Consider the following 18,910-nt stretch of genomic DNA (forward strand, 5'->3'; position numbering starts at 1 on the left):
CCTCTGCTGGTCTTATTAGGTTCTTTCCCTCTTTCTATCCCTCTCTCTCCCCTCCCTCTCTCCCTCTCTCGCTCTCTCTCTCTATCGTTCCGTTCCTGCTCCCAGCTGTTTCTCATTCTCCTAACCACCCTAATTTACTCTTTCACACCTGTCCCCTATTTTGCCCTCTGATTAGAGTCCCTATTTCTCCCTCTGTTTTCCGCTTCTGTCCTTGTCGGATTCTTGTTTGATGTTTGCTGTTCTGTGTCCTTGTTCCGCCCTGTCGTGTTTTTGCCTTCTTCAGATGCTGCGTGTGAGCAGGTGTCTATGTCAGCTACGGCCTGTGCCTTCCTGAAGCGACCTGCAGTCTGTGGTCGCGTCTCCAGTCGTTCCTCTCTACTGACGAGAGGATTTCAGTTTCCTGTTTTGGATTTACCTAGGATATTATCCAGGAGTATCATTGTTTGTTTTAGACTGGAATAAAGACTCTGTTTCTATTAAGTCGCTTTTGGGTCCTCATTCACCAGCATAACACTAACACTCCTGCTGTCTCTAGAGAGTTGAAAACAGCAGGTCTGGGACAGGTAGCACGTCCGGTGAACAGGTCAGGGTTCCATAGCCGCAGGCAGAACAGTTGAAACTGGAGCAGCAGCACGGCCAGGTGGACTGGGGACAGCAAGGAGTCATCAGGCCAGTTAGTCCTGAAGCATGGTGCAAGGGCTCAGGTCCTCCGAGAGAGAGAAAGAAAGAGAGAAAAAGAGAGAGATAATTAGAGAGAGCATACTTAAATTCACACAGGACTCCGGATAAGACAGGAGAAATACTCCAGATATAACAGACTGACCCTAGCCCCCCGACACATAAACTACTGCAGCATAAATACTGGAGGCTGAGACAGGAGGGGTTATTGAAAGATAGAATAATTATTGAAATAATAGTTCAAATATAAGGAACTGGAACACAAAAGTACTCAAAAGCCTGAAATTATGTAGGAATCAACATGGTACGGATAAAAACACAGCAAAAAGAGGGCATACTGTAGAAGGCACAGTATGTAGGTATGTGCGGGTGTATTGTGATGGAAGGTGGGGAGTGTGTTTTTGTGTTGGGAAAAGTGTGAAGTTAAGGGAGTGAAAAAGGAAAATGGTTGCCAATGCAATGTGTGTCTGCGAGCAGGAGTTGTGACAGAAAGCATTCAATTTTGTGCAGTTATGGGATATACATTTTAAAATAAATATAGTTCATAAAAATGTATTGTCCTATCATGATGGAATGGTCCCCAACCTTATAACCTAGACACCCACCTGAGCAACCCATACACTAAGGAGAAGCCCTTATCTGTTTTATAGGCCTACTGCATGTAGCCTATATGCAGCCAAGACAGAAAGATAAATGTGGTCAGAGAGCCACTAAAGCAGCGCCGCCCCCTAAAGAGCCTGAGCCTGTCTGGCAGGGTTGGTCCTACAAAGCCAAAGCCCCCGGATGGGTGAGCCTAACATACAAGGAATTTCTCAAAGCTGCTAATGAGAACCTTGACGACATTGTACCTAGCCGGTGGGGATTCCGCTGGGGTGCCCCCACCCAGGTAGTAGCAGTGCTGGCAATACTAGCTGCAGTAACCCATGGGGAGGGGGTCACACTCGGACATTCAGAGAGGGGACAAATTATTGTGGCCCTGGTGGCACAAAATAAATCAAAGATCTGACTGCACAGAGATGCTTGGGAAAATGGTCACAACGGGGGACCAGCGTCTGTGTGTTTCAGGGGAAGGCGGTGTATCATAGCTCCATTAGCTAGGACGTAACATTGGTTAATCAAATCACCCCATTCTTGTTAAATGTTGCATGCCTTCTCAAACAGCTGCAACTCTATATGCATTCACACATCAAGTCCTTCTTGAGTTGGGCTCGGGGATGGAACAACTGTTAAACATCTGAGTTTGTGGGAGAAGGGTGGGGTGTGTGTGTGTGTGTGTGTGTGTGTGTGTGTGTGTGTGTGTGTGTGTGTGTGTGTGTGTGTGTGTGTGTGTGTGTGTGTGTGTGTGTGTGTGTGTGTGTGTGTGTGTGTGTGTGTGTGTGTATCCCACTCATTTCTGTAGGGTATGTTAGGAACAATACAGGATGAATCACATAATTGTTTCCTTAATATTTTGTATAATTTTTGTAATGTCATACCTGGTTATAGGTAACAATCCTTCGCATGAACTGCCTAGATTATTACGCATTTTATTTGTTAATTGTGGAAATGAAGATACAAAAGTTTTTATAATATATACAGTGGGGAGAACAAGTATTTGATACACTGACAATTTTGCAGGTTTTCCTACTTACAAAGCATGTAGAGGTCTGTAATTTTATCATAGGTACACTTCAACTGTGAGAGACGGAATTATAACAAAAATCCAGAAAATCACATTGTATGATTTTTAAGTAATTAATTTGCATTTTATTGCATGACAAAAGTATTTGATACATCAGAAAAGCAGAACTGAATATTTGGTACAGAAACCTTAGTTTGCAATTACAGAGATCATACGTTTCCTGTAGTTCTTGACCAGGTTTGCACACACTGCAGCAGGGATTTTGGCCCACTCCTCCATACAGACCTTCTCCAGATCCTTCAGGTTTCGGGGCTGTCGCTGGGCAATACGGACTTTCGGCTCCCTCCAAAGATTTTCTATTGGGTTCAGGTCTGGAGACTGGCTAGGCCACTCCAGGACCTTGAGATGCTTCTTACGGAGCCACTCCTTAGTTGCCCTGGCTGTGTGTTCGGGTCGTTGTCATGCTGGAAGACCCAGCCACCGACCCATCTTCAATGCTCTTACTGAGGGAAGGAGTTGTTGGTCAAGATCTCGCGATACATGGCCCATCCATCCTCCCCTCAATACGGTGCAGTCGTCCTGTCCCCTTTGCAGAAAAGCATCCCCAAAGAATGATGTTTCCACCTCCATGCTTCACGGTTGGGATGGTGTTCTTGGGTTGTACTCATCCTTCTATTCCTCCAAACACGGCGAGTGGAGTTTAGAGCAAAAAGCTCTATTTTGTCTCATCAGACCACATGACCTTCTCCCATTCCTCCTCTGGATCATCCAGATGGTCATTGGCAAACTTCAGACGGGCCTGGACATGCGCTGGCTTGAGCAGGGGGACCTTGCGTGCGCTGCAGGATTTTAATCCATGACGGCGTAGTGTGTTACTAATGGTTTTCTTTGAGACTGTGGTCCCAGCTCTCTTCAGGTCATTGACCAGGTCCTGCCGTGTAGTTCTGGGCTGATCCCTCACATTCCTCATGATCATTGATGCCCCACGAGGTGAGATCTTGCATGGAGCCCCAGACCGAGGGTGATTGACCGTCATCTTGAACTTCTTCCATTTTCTAATAATTGTGCCAACAGTTGTTGCCTTCTCACCAAGCTGCTTGGCTATTGTCCTGTAGCCCATCCCAGCCTTGTACAGGTCTACAATTTATCCCTGATGTCCTTTACACAGCTCTCTGGTCTTGGCCATTGTGGAGAGGTTGGAGTCTGTTTGATTGAGTGTGTGGACAGGTGTCTTTTATACAGGTAACGAGTTCAAACAGGTGCAGTTAATACAGGTAATGAGTGGAGAACAGGAGGGCTTCTTAAAGAAAAACTAACAGGTCTGTGAGAGCCGGAATTCTTACTGGTTGGTAGGTGATCAAATACTTATGTCATGCAATAAAATGCAAATTAATTACTTAAAAATCATACAATGTGATTTTCTGGATTTTTGTTTTAGATTCCGTCTCTCACAGTTGAAGTGTACCTATGATAAAAATTACAGACCTCTACATGCTTTGTAAGTAGGAAAACCTGCAAAATTGTCAGTGTATCAAATACTTGTTCTCCCCACTGTATATATATATTTTTTTAAACAACTGTATATAATACAATCGAGGTGTTGTAAATGCTTTTGCCGTTTAATCTGCTTCTGTTCTGTGGGTGGCACTGTGTGCTCTTTTTGAAGGATGGGTCCCAGTCTCTCAGGGGCCCTGGGATCCTGGGGGACGGGGGTGGTCTGCCAGTCACTAGGACGACAACCCAACTTGGGATGGGGGGAGGTTTTAGCGGGTGGAATAGTGGAGAACAATTGGAGGTTTACTTAGTGTAAAAATCATGGTATAGCTACAGTGTATGGACACTCAATCATTATGGTACTTTTTAATGGTAAGTTTACAAAAATATATTATGATGAATAGAATTGAAACTTGTAACTCCTTATGGTAAATGGTGAAATAAGTATAGCCAGTTATAATTGCAATGGCTTAGCAGATGATAAGAAAAGACTATCAGTATTTACCGGGCTAAAAGAGAAGGAAAATAATGTATGTTGTTTACAGGAAACTCATTCAACAATTTTAAATGAAGTTGTGTGGAAAAAGGACTTAAATATATATACAGTATGTKACGGCCGTCAAAAGAAGTGGACCAAGGTGCAGCGTGGTGAGCGTACATTTTCCTTTTATTTTAGAAATGTCGCCAACAAAACAACAAACGAAAGAAACAACCGCAAAGCTTACAGGGCATTAGTGCCACAAACAAAGTTAACTACCCACACTGAAAAGAGGGAAAAAGGGCTACCTAAGTATGATTCCCAATCAGAGACAAAGATAGACAGCTGTCCCTGATTGAGAACCATACCCGGCCAAAACATAGAAATAAAGAAACATAGAATGCCCACCCCAAATCACACCCTGACCAAACCAAATAGAGACATAAAAAGGCTCTCTAAGGTCTGAGCAAAGGAAAAAGGAAGGAAAAGCAACCAACAAGTGCTCAGCATTTGTGGGAACTCCTTCAAGACTGTTGGAAAAGCATCCCAGGTTAAGCTGATTGAGAGAATGACAAGAGTGTGCAAAGCTGTCATCAAGGCAAAGGGTGGCTACTTTGAAGAATCTCAAATATAACATATTTTAATTTGTTTAACACTCTTTTGATTACTACATGATTCCATATGTGTTATTTCATAGTAAAAATAAATAAAACCCCTTGAATGAGTAGGTGTGTCCAAACTTGTTGATGGTACTGTAGGTCTGGATTGAAGTCATTGCATGCCTCATCCATAGCCTGAAGGAGGGTGGTACGCTCATGGGGATGGCAATCATACATCGAAAAAAAATCAAAAGAAAACTGCAAACTGAATAGGAGACCAAACAAGCAGCAAACAAAGAAGAAAGGCTTTTGAAAAAGTAAAAATTTTTCATAAAATTATACCGTTTTCTTAGCTAGCTAAGTTGTTTACCTGTTGCTAGGCAGTTGCTAGGGACATTCCTGAAAGAAGCTAGCTAGCTAACAAGGAGTGTCTAGTTGGCAGAAGAGAAGAAGGGACAAGGAAGGGACAAAGTGGGACAAAATAAGGACAGAAGAAAAGGGAAAGGGGACATTAAGGTGAAGCAGTCGCTCTAAAGACACAAAAGACAAATATACAGAGAAACAACACTTTCTATTGCCTCTCCCTCTACGATACCACTTCCGGTTGTGGTTTGGAGCGAGTTAGTTGCATTCCGCTTTGCTCCACGAGGTAGTATTACAGGTAGTATTACATTTCATTTCATTACAGTACAACAGTTTTGATTTGTTTGATCTTAGCTGGCTACATAGCCGTCTTTGTATCCAGATAATTGTGTAGTCTAGAGTAATTGTCGAGGTTACCTAGCGAGTTAGAGGTTACCTAGCCAGCTACACTTTCAAACAAAGTCAACAACGCAGCCACTGCTAGCTAGCCTATTCACCCAGCAAGCAGTACTATATCATTTTAGTCAATAAGATTTTTTGCAACGTAAGCTTAACTTTCTGACATTCGAGACGTGTAGTCACTTGTCATTCCAATCTCCTTTGCATTAGCGTAGCCTCTTCTGTAGCCTGTCAACTATGTGTCTGTCTATCCCTGTTCTCTCCTCCCTGCACAGACCATACAAACGCTTCACACGCGTGGCCGCTGCTACTCTAACCTGGTGGTCCCAGCGCGCACGACCCACGTGAGTTCCAGGTCTCAGGCAGCCTCTGGAACTGCCGATTGCGGCCAACAAGGCAGAGTTCATCTCAGCCTATGCTTCCCTCCAGTCCTCGACTTCTTGGCACTGACGGAAACATGGATTACCACTGATAACACTGCTACTCCTACTGCTCTCTCCTCGTCTGCCCACGTGTTCTCCGACACCCCGGAGCTTCTGGTCAGCGGGTGGTGGCACTGGCATCTCTCATATCTCTCCCAAGTGGACATTCTCTCTTTCTCCCCTCGACCATCTGTCTTCGCCTCCTTTGAATTCTGCTGCTGTCACAGTTACCAGCCCTTTCAAGCTTAACATCCTTATCATTTATCGCCCTCCAGGTTCCTTGGAGAGTTCATCAAATGAGCTTGACGCCCTGATAAGTTCCTTTCCTGAGGATGGTCACCTCTCACAGTTCTGGGTGACTTAACCTCGCCCAGCTCTTACCTTTGACTCATTCCTTCTCGCCCTCCTTCTTCCACTCCTCTCCTCTTTTGACCTCACACCTCTCACCTTCCCCCCCTATCCACAAGGCAGGCAATACGCTTGACCTCATCTTTACTAGATGCTGTTGTTCACTAATCTCATTGCAACTCCCCTCAAGTCTCCGACCACTACCTTGTATCCTTTTCCCTCTCGCTCTCATCCAACACTTCCCACACTGCCTCTACTCGGATGGTATCGCGCCGTCCCAACCTTCGCTCTCTCTCCCCCGCTACTCTCTCCTCTTCCATGCCTATCATGCTCTTCCCTCTGCTCAAACCTTCTCCAACCTGATCCTCTGATTCGTGCCTCCTCACCCTCCTCTCCCCTTTTGCATCCTCTTGACTCTCTATGTCCCCTATCCTCCAGGCCGGCTCGGTCCTCCCCTCCTGCTCCGTGGCTCGACGACTCATTGCGAGCTCACAGAACAGGTCCGGCAGCCGAGCGGAAATGGAGGAAAACTCGCCTCCCTGCGGACCTGCATCCTTTTCACCTCCTCTCTACATTCTCCTCTTTTGTCTCTGCTGCTAAAGCCAATTTCTACCACTTCTAAATTCCAAGCATCTGCCTCTAACCTAGGAAGCTCTTTGCCACTTTCTCCTCCTCCTGAATCATCCTCCCCCTCCTCCCCCCTCTCCCTCTCTGCTGATGATTCGTCAACCATTTTGAAAAAAAGAAGGTCGACGACATCCGATCCTCGTTTGCTAAGTCAACGACACCGCTGGTTCTGCTCACACTGCCTACCCTGTGCTTTGACCTCTTCTCCCCTCTCTCTCCAGATGAAATCTCGCGTCTTGTGACGGCCGGGCCAACAACCTGCCCGCTTGACCCTATCCCCTCCTCTCTTCTCCAGACCATTTCCGAGACCTTCTCCCTTACCTCACCTCGCTCATCAACTCATCCTTGACCGCTGGCTACGTCCCTTCCGTCTTCAAGAGAGCGAGAGTTGCACCCTTCCTGAAAAAACCTACACTCGATCCCTCCGATGTCAAACAACTACAGACCAGTTCCCTTCTTTCTTTTCTCTCCAAAACTCTTAGAACGTGCCGTCCTTGGCCAGCTCTCCTGCTATCTCTCTCAGAATGACCTTCTTGATCCAAATCAGTCAGGTTTCAAGACTAGTCATTTCAACTTGAGACTGCTCTTTCTCTGTGTCACGGAGGCGCTCCGCACTGCTAAAGCTAACTCTCTCTCCTCTGCTCTCATCCTTCTAGACCTATCGGCTGCCTTTGATACTGTGAACCATCAGATCCTCCTCTCCACCCTCTCCGAGCTGGGCATCTCCGGCGCGGCCCCCGCTTGGATTGCGTCCTACCTGACAGGCTCGCTCCTACCAGTGGTCGGTGGCGTGGCGAGAATCTGTTCTCCGCACCACGTGCTCTCACCACTGGTGTCCCCAGGGCTCTGTTCTAGGCCTCTCCTATTCTCGCTATACACCAAGTCACTTGGCTCTGTCATATCCTCACATGGTTCTCTCTATCATTGCTATGCAGACGACACACAATTAATCTTCTCCTTTCCCCCCTCTGATAACCAGGTGGTGAATCGCATCTCTGCATGTCTGGCAGACATATCAGTGTGGATGACGGATCACCACCTCAAGCTGAACCTCGGCAAGAGGAGCTGCTCTTCCTCCCGGGGAAGGACTGCCGTTCATGATCTCGCCATCACGGTTGACAACTCCATTGTGTCCTCCTCCCAGAGTGCTAAGAACCTTGGCGTGATCCTGGACAACACCCTGTCGTTCTCAACTAACATCAAGGCGGTGACCCGTTCCTGTAGGTTCATGCTCTACAACATTCGCAGAGTACGACGCCTCCACGCAGGAAGCGGCGCAGGTCCTAATCCAGGCACTTGTCATTCTCCCGTCTGATTACTGCAACTCGCTGTTGGCTGGGCTCCCTGCCTGTGCCATTAAACCCCTACAACTCATCCAGAACGCCGCAGCCCGTCTGGTGTTCAACTTTCCAAGTTCTCTCACGTCACCCCGCTCCTCCGCTCTCTCCACTGGCTTCCAGTTGAAGCTCGCATCCGCTACAAGACCATGGTGCTTGCCTCACGGAGCTGTGAGGGGAACGGCACCTCCGTACCTTCAGGCTCTGATCAGGCCCTACACCCAAACAAGGGACTGCGTTCATCCACCTCTGGCCTGCTCGCCTCCCTACCTCTGAGGAAGTACAGTTCCCGCTCAGCCCAGTCAAAACTGTTCGCTGCTCTGGCACCCCAATGGTGGAACAAACTCCCTCACGACGCCAGGTCAGCGGAGTCAATCACCACCTTCCGGAGACACCTGAAACCCCACCTCTTTAAGGAATACTAGGATAGGATAAAGTAATCCTTCTAACCCCCCCCCCCTTAAAAGAGTTAGATGCACTTTGTTACAAGTGGTTGTTCCACTGGATATCATAAGGTGAATGCACCAATTTGTAAGTCGCTCTGGATAAGAGCGTCTGCTAAATGACTTAAATGTAAATGTAAATGTAAATCTTCCACCTGTATTTGAATCGTGTATTCTATTTTCCAGTATTGTACTTAGGTATTGTAGTGGTCCTGTATGTGGCTCAGTTCATAAGATGCATGGCACAATTTTTTTTAACCTTTATTTTATCAGGGAGTCATACTGATATCAAGCTCTCTTTTACAGATGAGCCCTGAGTTATTCTGATAAAAAATATAAACGCAACATGCAACAATTTCATAGATTTTACTGAGTTACATTTCATATAAGAAAAATCTGTCAATTCAAATAAATGTATTAGGTCCTAAATCTATGGATTTCACATGACTGGGCAGGCCCACCCACTGGGGAGCCAGGCCCAGCCAATCAGAATGAGTTTCCCCCACAAAATGGCTTCATTACTAACAGAAATACTGCTTAGCAGCCCCTCCTGCAGGTGAAGAAGCCGGTCCTTGGCTAGCGTAGTTATACTTGGTCTGTGGTTGTGAGGCCGTTTGGACGTACTTCCAAATTCTCTAAAATGATGTTTGAGGCAGCTTATGGTAGAGAAATGAACATTCAATTATCTGGCAACAGTTCTGGTGGACATGCTCATGCTGTTTAATCAGCTTCTTGATATGCCACACCTGTCAGGTGGATGGATCATCTGTGCAAAAACTTTGAGAGAAATATACTTTTTCTATATATGGAACATTTCTGGGATCTTTTGTTTCAGCTCATGAAACATGCGACCAACACTTTACATGTTGTGTTTATATTTTGCTCAGTATACATAAGTTACAGAAAATACAGAAAATATAAATACAAAATGCAAGCAGAAAGAAAAACAGTCTTAAAAAAACAAACACATTCATCAGTAATAAGGTCCTCAATCAGCTTTCTGAATTCCCCTAGAGGCACCAGAACATCAAATTGAAAGAACATTTTGAGATTGTTTCACAAATAAGGTGCAAGAAAACTTAAAGCTGATTTAACTCAGTAGAGACCAAAGCAATCTCCAGAGTTAGCCATCCCTGAGACCGAGTGTGATAACTCTTATTACTAATGTGTACTAATGATGTTAGGTACAGTGGGACTTTTTGTAAAATGGCTTTATAATTGAAGACATAGCAATGTACTGTATCAACCTACATGACATCAAAGAGGGCCTACTAACTTTCTGGTAGATAATTTAATGATGAGTACTAAAATAGTAGTTCAGATAGAGCCTGGTCAACCATGGGGACCACAGCGTACACAACAGTATCATCAACATACAAGTGCAGGTAAACTAATTTTACAGACAAGTTAATATTGTTAATGTAAACAGTAAAAACTAAAGGACCCAGAATCGACCCCTGCGGGACACCTTTTGTAATATCCAGGAAACCGGATTTAACACAAATCGGTAGATTTATATACGTTCTATCTGTCTTTTTTTTTTTACCAGTTACATGCAGCCCGGTCTTGGCAAATTGAGGAAAGCCTCTTAATTAGCAGTGAGTGATCAACAGTTTTGAAAGGTCAATGAAGAGGGCAGCACAATGTTGCCGTTTGTCCATACAGTTAACCACATCTATAACTAGGAATGCAGCAGAGAGAGTGCTATGACCTGTTCTAAAACCCGACTGATTTATTTCAAAGATAAGAAAGATCTTRGCTGAGAATTAATCAAGGATTCTAATATTTTAGCTAGGCAAGAAAGTTTAGAAGTAGGCCGATAATTATTAAGGTAACAAGGGTCACCACCTTCGTGAAGGGGGAGTACATGGGCCGCCTTCCAAACCTTGGGGATAGTACCAGATATAATTGTCAGATTAAAAATATGGGTTAATGATTCAGCAATCAGTGGGGCAGAGGGCTGCAGCAAAAATGGATCAACATCAATCTTAAGCAAAGCATCTAGCACATCACAGATAGTACATTGTTGAAAAGAAAACAAAGATTCACTAGAAGTTGACAGGTTAACCGTCAAGTCAGCTAAAGGCTGGCAGAGGGAAGAGCAGTCGATTGACTGACCAGGATCAACTACACCACCGTTTCTCTCAAATAAAAAGCCTTCCAAGATCAAATTATTTTTAAATTTATCACTTAACCCATTCTTCTCAGTTATGATGCCAGAATTAGACAGAACTTGCTTAGGCATGGAAGAAGAGGAATTTGTACTCTTCAGACCTCCCTCAAGTCGCTGGATGCAGGGGTAGGGGCACGAACTGGGAGAACAGTTTTGGCAGAGCTCAGTCCACCCCGATGAAGTTCCCGCTAAAGTAGTGGAGATGCTGCAGTGGACCAGAGTGGCTGCCAATGTTCCATTCTGGGTGTGCACAGGAGGTATTGGTTGTGGCTCCTGTTGTAGGGTTGGGCTGGGGGGCAGGAGTGTCCCAGGCCTGACCTGGGGATGGGAGTAGGGAGGGTAAGCAAAACTAGCCTTGGCGGGAGGTTGTGGGTGGAATTGAGACAGGTGGTGTGGAGGGCAGCGTGGCTGGCGAAGCACGAAACTCTCAGTATATGTAGGCTGATTATGTGAATGGTGTGGTGCACTACCCTTGACAGTGTTTTGCCAGACCCTAGGGTAGGGGTCGGTGCTGTGTAGAGCTGGGCTGAGTTGGGGTGGGCCTGGTTTGGTAGAGCTGTGCTGTGATGGGCTGGGTCTGGTAGAGCTGTACTGAGGCGGCCGGTTCTGGTTGAGTTGTGCTGTGATGGGCCGGGTCTGGTAGAGATGTGTTGTGATAGATATGGTCTGATTGAGCTGTGTTGTGATGGGTCAGGTCTGGTTGAGCTGTGCTGTGATGGGTCAGGTCTGGTTGAGCTGTGCTGAGGCGGTCCTGGACTGGTATCATGGGAGGGAGGTTTTATGGGGAATTGAAGAGGGTGGTGTGCAGGGCAGGGTGGCCGGCAATGCTCCAAACTCTGCGTGGGGCCTCTTTTAATGCATACGGCTTGGGCATAGCTCAGTGTATCCACATGCAATTCCCGGTAGAGAAGTGGTGGAGGGTGGTGTGGGGGGAAGTGTTTATGGCTGTTCTCTAGTTTCTGTGAAGCGCCACTGGATGCAGGTATAACGGAGCGTCTCATTTGTCTCAGGGAGTTGATGGCTGGTCTGCTGCTCCTGTGGGGTGAGGTGAGGTGGGATGGCCACCCAGAGCAACATCCTTTAACGTTCTGGCGAAGGTGGGGACTGTCTCTTCGTACAGGTGTACATTGTTGTAAAGACAGTCCAGACTGAGAGTTGGATGGTGTGCTATAGCACACAGTCCCGAGAGAGGCTGGCATTTATCCTCTGGATGGTGGCAGGGTGGAAATGTCTTCTCTGGAGCAGGGTAGATATTACAATCTTCGCAAGAGGAAAGATGGTGGAGGCCTGCTCTATCATTCCCCTTAGGGATGTGGCCACCCTCTCCTGTTGGGCAAGCAGATAATTGGTCCACGTGTGAATGATGATGACTGGGGGAGCCAAGCTGGGCCACAGTCAAGAGCTCCATAGCTCTCTCCTGTGTGGCACAATAACTTTGCCCCCTTTTAATTTGGGTTTAAAAGTTTATTATCTAATATAAACGTTCCATTGGAGTCCATCATTAATATAATGTCTGGTTTCTCGTCAGGTCTATGGAGGATGGCAGGAGTGATGGGAGTAATTAAGTGGTTGTCCTCAACAGTTTCATTGCACATTGCAGCTCCCGGATCTCATTCCTATGCGGACGCACCAGGCTGATCTCCTCCTCTATAAGATGCTGTGGTACTGCAGGTGCATGTGTGAGAGAGGCATGCTCAGGGCTGTGTCTGCTCAGGCGAGGAACACTGGGGACTACATACTGGGAGAGGTTAAGTGGACAGCGGAGAGATTAAGTTCAGCAACAAGAGCTTTTATTTGGTCGAAGTAGTGGACATATTGATCCAGACTGGCTTCCGAACCTTGAACCATCACATTGCTGATATTACCAAGCATTAGGATCATTCGTGTAGAACAGAAGGTCTTCTTTTATTTCCTCATTCGCTTTTAGGATTATTAAGTCTGTCCTCGGAGTCTCTGCGGATTCTCTTAGCAACTTATTTTTGAATGTCTTTTTTCCTGACTCACTTGTAACATTTTGAGGATATGTGACGGCAAGATCTCTGAAACATTGCTTAGACAATTCATCCATCTTCATCTCCATGGTGACTTCTTTACAAATATATGAAGATACTCTCATGCTCAGACTGTTCTCACCTCTCCAGGTGCTCTTTTGCTTGTTTGTTTCTTCATCTGTATGCTTGTTTTACTATCAGGGCCTGAAATAGCAACACTAGACTTGGGTATTTATTTGTATTTATTGGGATCCCAATTAGCCACTGCCAAGGCATCGGCTACTTTTCCTGGGGTCCAAACAGGAAACAAAACAACAAATAAAATACATATAATATACATAACACTACATAATCTCCTGCCTCAGGCTTCAGAAAACAGATGATGACTACATAATACAATACAATGCAAAATAGAATACAAAATAGATAAAAATGTCTGTCTCTTCACAGTCCCCGTTGTGACGTAAGGTATTCATTGATCTTTTTTAAAATGTGTATCTGTTTTTATTGCTTGCTTGAGTTACCTGGGGTGGCAGAGAGTTCCATGTAGTCATGGCTCCATTTAATACTGTGTGTTTCTTATCCTCTGTTCTGGACCTGGGGACTGTGAACAGACCTCCGATTGCATGTCTTGTGCTGTACCGATGAGTGTCCGAACAGTGTGCCAACTGAACAGATAATTCAGTATAAAAGAAATAGAGCCCTCACACTCATAAGCTCCACCACGTACCTTTACTTATAAACAAACAATGTTTCGATCCTGCAATGATTTCCGTCAGGTCATTTCACAGGAAGTGTACCATACCCATATTAATAGACATAAGACAAGCACAAAAACAATTAGATATACAGTATATGGGCTAAACGCGGCGGACACTGAAGACACGCATATCTGAACATAGAAGTAGCATCAGAAACTAAGACCCCAAAAGTCCAGTCTTCATGCCCTTTACGACTGCCAGACACAATGTTTCTTCATTGAAGTACATGGGTATCGAGCATGTCAAAGACCCGTGGCGAGGAGGGGATATTGATAGATCTTTAATCGCAAAGAGAATCCTACTGGATATTCCGATTGGAAATGATGTCTCCAATGGGACTTAATGAGGATTTTCCCATCAGCCATTTTCTGTGAACGTCATCCGATTCATTCATTTGTTATTATGACTACCACTTTTGGGTTTTGGTGGATATGCTTCGTCTACCTCATATGAATTGGTAAACAATCATAATATTGGAGAAGTATATATACAGTTGAAGTCGGAAGTTTACATACACCTTAGCCAAATACATTTAAACTCAATTCCTGACATTTAATCCGAGTAAAAATTCCCTGTTTTATGTCAGCTAGGATCACCACTTCATTTTAAGAATGTGAAATGTCAGAATAATGTTAGAGAGAATTATTTATTTCATACACTCAATTAGTATTACACTCAATCATACACTCAATTAGTATTTGGTAGCATTGCCTTTAAATTGTTTAACTTGGGCCAAACGTTTCAGGTAGCCTTCCACAAGCTTCCTACAATAAGTTGGGTACATTTTGGCCCATTCCTCCTGACAGCTGGTGTAACTGAGTCAGGTTTGTAGGCCTCCTTGCTCGCACACGCTTTTTCAGTTCTGCCCACACATTTTCTATGGGATTGAGGTCAGGGCTTTGTGATGGCAACTCCAATACCTTGACTGTGTTGTTCTAAAGCCAGTTTGCCACAACTTTGGAAGTATGCTTGGGGTCATTGTCCATTTGGAAGAAATATTTGTGACCAAGCTTTAACTTCCTGACTGATGTCTTGAGATGTTGCTTCAATATATCCACATCATTTTTCTCCTCATGATGCCATCTATTTTGTGAAGTGCACCAGTCCCTCCTGCAGCAAAACACCCCCACAACATGATGCTGCCACCCCCGTGCTTCACGGTTGGGATGGTGTTCTTCGACTTGCAAGCGTCCCTCTTTTTCCTCCAAACATAAGACCCAACTACTCATACGATAAGTGCCATAGGATGTTAAGTGACCACAGACAATCAGGACACCCGTTTAATACACATCTGAAATTTTAGGTCCAGTCTTTGGAACTTTGGAACTTCGTTTTTTCTAGACATGGCTATTATATTATGATCACATCTGATGGGTGTGGATACTGCTTTAGATCAGATGTCTGCCTGATTAATAAAGATGTATACACATGGAAGATTTAGTTCCTGCTCTGTTTGTAAATGTCCTGGTAGGTTGAGTGATAACCGATGCCGGCAATCTGATTCAGGTTACAGCTTGTAGCTTCTACTGGCATTGTCTGTGACATGTCCGTGTTATCAATCTGACTTCTCTCATCATTGATTTGATTTACTTATTTACTTATTTCAGGTTTTTCTGTATAATTGTTTTATGTTGTTGGGGCATATTACTGTTTTAATGTTAGGCCTACTAAATCAATACGATCAGTACAAAAAATAATGAGTGTACTTTTAACAGAGCTGAGATATACATCAAAGCGTAGCAATGCAGTAGAAATCATTCATTGACACAGACATGGTGGTGTAGCAGGATGCTCGGAATTCTGTGACCCAAGAGGTTGTGAGTTCAGATCTCAGGTCAGTACATGTTGAATATTAATTACTGTATAAATGAACATGCACAATGTAATCATGTAGGTTAAAGTGTGTCATTTATGGATGTTGAAAAAGCTGCGTCTTAAAAGCACTGTGTGGGTGTCCCAAACCTTGCCAACAGACAAAGAGCTGTGAGTGGATCACCGATCAGAGCCTTGATCAGAGCACAGTAACAAGGGATTTGTAATCAAACATGTTTCTTTGGGACCGTCAGATGACATCCTAAAAACGTCTTAAGGCACGACCCTGGATCAAGCCGGGAACTAGACTAAAACCTCTAGAGGACAATGACAGAATGTCCTATGTTTTTAAAGTTCTTTGACACAGTAATTTTCTTGCAATGTCCCATGAAATGTGTCTAGAACATTCATATGTTCTGAGAACATGGCAACCATGTTCTGTGTATGTTTGGTGGGACGTTGATGGAATATTCTCCTAACCTTCAGAAAACTAGACACGTGAATGTTCTTGCAACGTTCCATGAAACGTGTCTAGAACATTAATATTGTATATTATGAGAACATGGTAACCATGTTCTGAGTATGTTCTTTTTGACGTTAAGGGAATGTTCTCCTAACTAATGCAAAAACATGCCAAATAGGTTCTTAGGAGGTTTTTTCCAACAATCATAGAATGGAGAACTGGACACTCAAACACCAGGGGAACATTACGAACATTATCAGGGGAACATTACAAAAACGTTCTCTCTCCCTAGAATTGTTAGCTGGGTTAGGACTGTGTCTATCAGATACCCTTTTCACCCCATTTTGCCCACCTGAACCATACCGTTCTGGCACAGAGTTTTTCATTTAACGTCCAGTCACACTTTAGTTGGATAGTCCGGATTTTCTATCAACAACTATCTGTTGATAAGCAACTGCTTGCTAAGGTTACAGTTAGGGTTAGAGCTAGGGTTAGGGTTAGTAGATAGATGGTTGAAATGTGACTGATAGTCCATCGGTAGATGCTATACAGACTATCTAAATCAAGTGTTACCCATTTTCCCATGGATGTGTAACCAGGCCAGAACAGTAGTGTAAAACTGACATAGAGTAGGGGGAAGAATTCCTAGCTGAAAGTGACAGAGGATACACAGGTTCACCCTCTGAAGGTTAAAGCACCTCAGACTGTTTGTGTTTAGAGGACGAATTAACTGAACAGTACTATGCAGTAGATGCTTTGGATGAATAACAACGCTTGCATCTGAAATCTTGGAGGGTCTGCTGCTTCCAAGAGCTGCGTTTGGTTTTGGCACTTTGCCTCTCAGCTGTGTTGTACTTGAGTACAGCTCTTGTGAGAAACGGGGCACGGGTGTTGGGTAAACAGCTCACACACACACCTTCCTGTTCTCTGATTGGCTCCTTGTGCCGTCTGCTGCTTGCCCTTCTCTCTTTGCCATTGGAAGTCACAACTCTGTCCTCCTTCCCTCTAATAATCTTTCTCTCGCTCTCTTCCCCTCACTCTCTCGGTCTCCCTCTCCTTCTCTGCCCAAACCCCACTCTGAAGCAACGCAAGTGAAGAGCCCACAATCCTCTGACTCATCTACCTCCACAGTCTCACTACTCTTCCTCATTCCCTCTTTTTGTCCTCCATCTTTCTCCCTCCCTCTCACTTGCTCAAGATGGCCTGCCCGTTCTCCAGCACTTTTGCTCTCCCCAGTTCTTTATTCCTCCCTTTCTCTATCCTTTATCCCTTTTCTTTCTCTCCTCCCTCCCCCTTCTTGATCTCTTTCTTTTTTTTCTCCTCCCTTCTCTATCCTCACTCTTTTTCCCCCTCCCTCCCTCCCACCCTTTCCTCTGGGCCCTGTGCTGGCCGTCAGTCAGGATGTGTAACACAGCAGCTGCAAAAAGGCCTCACAAACGCTGGCTGACAAGAAGTGACAGCACTCTATATCGCTCGCTGGCACTGACAGCTGACAGATGGATACCACTCACACTGGATGGGAGGGGGAGAGAGAGAAAAAAAGCCCCAGGATGATTCTCTAGCATGACTCTGTTCCCGGTGACGGGGCCAACGTTTGATTGAGTGCCGGGGAGAATAATAAACCCTTCCATTCACTAGAGCCTGTGTAGGCCTCTCTCTCTCAAGCCCCCCGGCCCCCTGCAATGACCCATGTGTTTTAATCGTTAAGTGTAGAACTGTCCTGAGTATTTCAATAAATTTAAACTAAATCTAATTATTTCCATAATACTTCTCTCTGTGGTCCTCTTTTCCTTCATCCTATTTCTTCCTCCATTCCAACCATCTTGTTCTCATTTCTTTGTCTCTTCTTTTATACCAGTGTTCTTCTTAGACGTCCCATGATGGTTCCCGTTGATCTCCCTTGACCAGACTTAGAGGTGCAGTATACAAGGTTCACAGGTAAATCCAAAGCTAACACCAACTAGCACTGTTGGCGCCAAGTGTTCGAGTAAGAGACCCCTCCCTATCAACGTCCTGTCCGTCTGTCAGCCGTGACATAGCAACCAGGGGGGAAATGGCCAATAGGGACTGATTTTAAGCATCTATCATCCATTTGCTTATGCTTCTGGGGGGGTGGGGGAGGGCTAAACGTTTTTTTCAATCAATAGGCATCCTCACCTTCCTAGAGTCTAGCGAGGAAATAGCCAGGTGGTGACTGTCGAGCACATCCTCAATGACTGCAATGAGATAAAGAGACGAGAGAGGGGTGTATCGTTGAGAGAAAGGAAAGGGAGAAATGCTGAAGTGATAAAAGGGAAATTGGAGGAGGAATGGAGAGAAGAGGAGTACCTAAAGGGACAGGCAAGAGGGTAGAAACTGAAGATGAAAAATGAATACAAATAAAAAAGTATGAAAATGTATGCACTCACTACTGTAAGTCGCTCTGGATAAGACCGTCTGCTAAATGACTKAAATGTAAATGTAAAATAGATGAAAGGACACATGAGAAGAGAGAAGACAGAAGAGGAGGACCTAGACAAATAGGTAAGACAGAAAATGAGGAGTAAGGTGCAGGGAAGGAAGGACAGATAAAGGAGTAACGGAGAGGGGAGAGAGGGAAAAGGGATAGAGCGGAGGAGAGGACAGAAGAGATAAAGGAGAGATGAGGATTACAGTGTGGAAGATTGCCAGGGAATTCGCCATGCGGGTCTGGAAGTGTGTTCAGCTGTTCTAGATTTAAACAGAGAGCTCACTACTCAGTCAAGTTGCAAAGGGATGTAGCGGCTCTTTTAGAAAATGTTTGAGAACCTTTCGGAGAGTAAAAAGGTCCCCAATTTATCCGTGCATGATCTGTCATGAAATGTCACAATGCTCTTGTTCAAAAACGATCACAGTCATTCAAGTGTTACCCTTGTCTCCTCC

General features: G+C 44.9%; 2 protein-coding genes across 2 annotated transcripts in view; one reads left to right on the forward strand and one right to left on the reverse strand.

The window, feature by feature from the left end:
• The window catches only part of LOC111955729 (zinc finger protein 516), a 98,507-nt gene extending 96,216 nt beyond the window's left edge, over positions 1 to 2,291 (forward strand). Inside the window, exon 6 of the transcript XR_011474540.1 lies at positions 2,239 to 2,291. The gene's annotated coding sequence lies outside the window, so the exon portion shown is untranslated. The remainder of the gene's footprint in view (positions 1 to 2,238) is intronic.
• The window catches only part of LOC111956180 (teashirt homolog 1-like), a 445,767-nt gene that overhangs the window by 336,681 nt on the left and 90,176 nt on the right, over positions 1 to 18,910 (reverse strand). The window lies entirely within an intron of this gene.

This window comes from Salvelinus sp. IW2-2015, linkage group LG31, assembly GCF_002910315.2.
Source record: "Salvelinus sp. IW2-2015 linkage group LG31, ASM291031v2, whole genome shotgun sequence".
Taxonomy (NCBI): Eukaryota; Metazoa; Chordata; class Actinopteri; order Salmoniformes; family Salmonidae; genus Salvelinus; species Salvelinus sp. IW2-2015.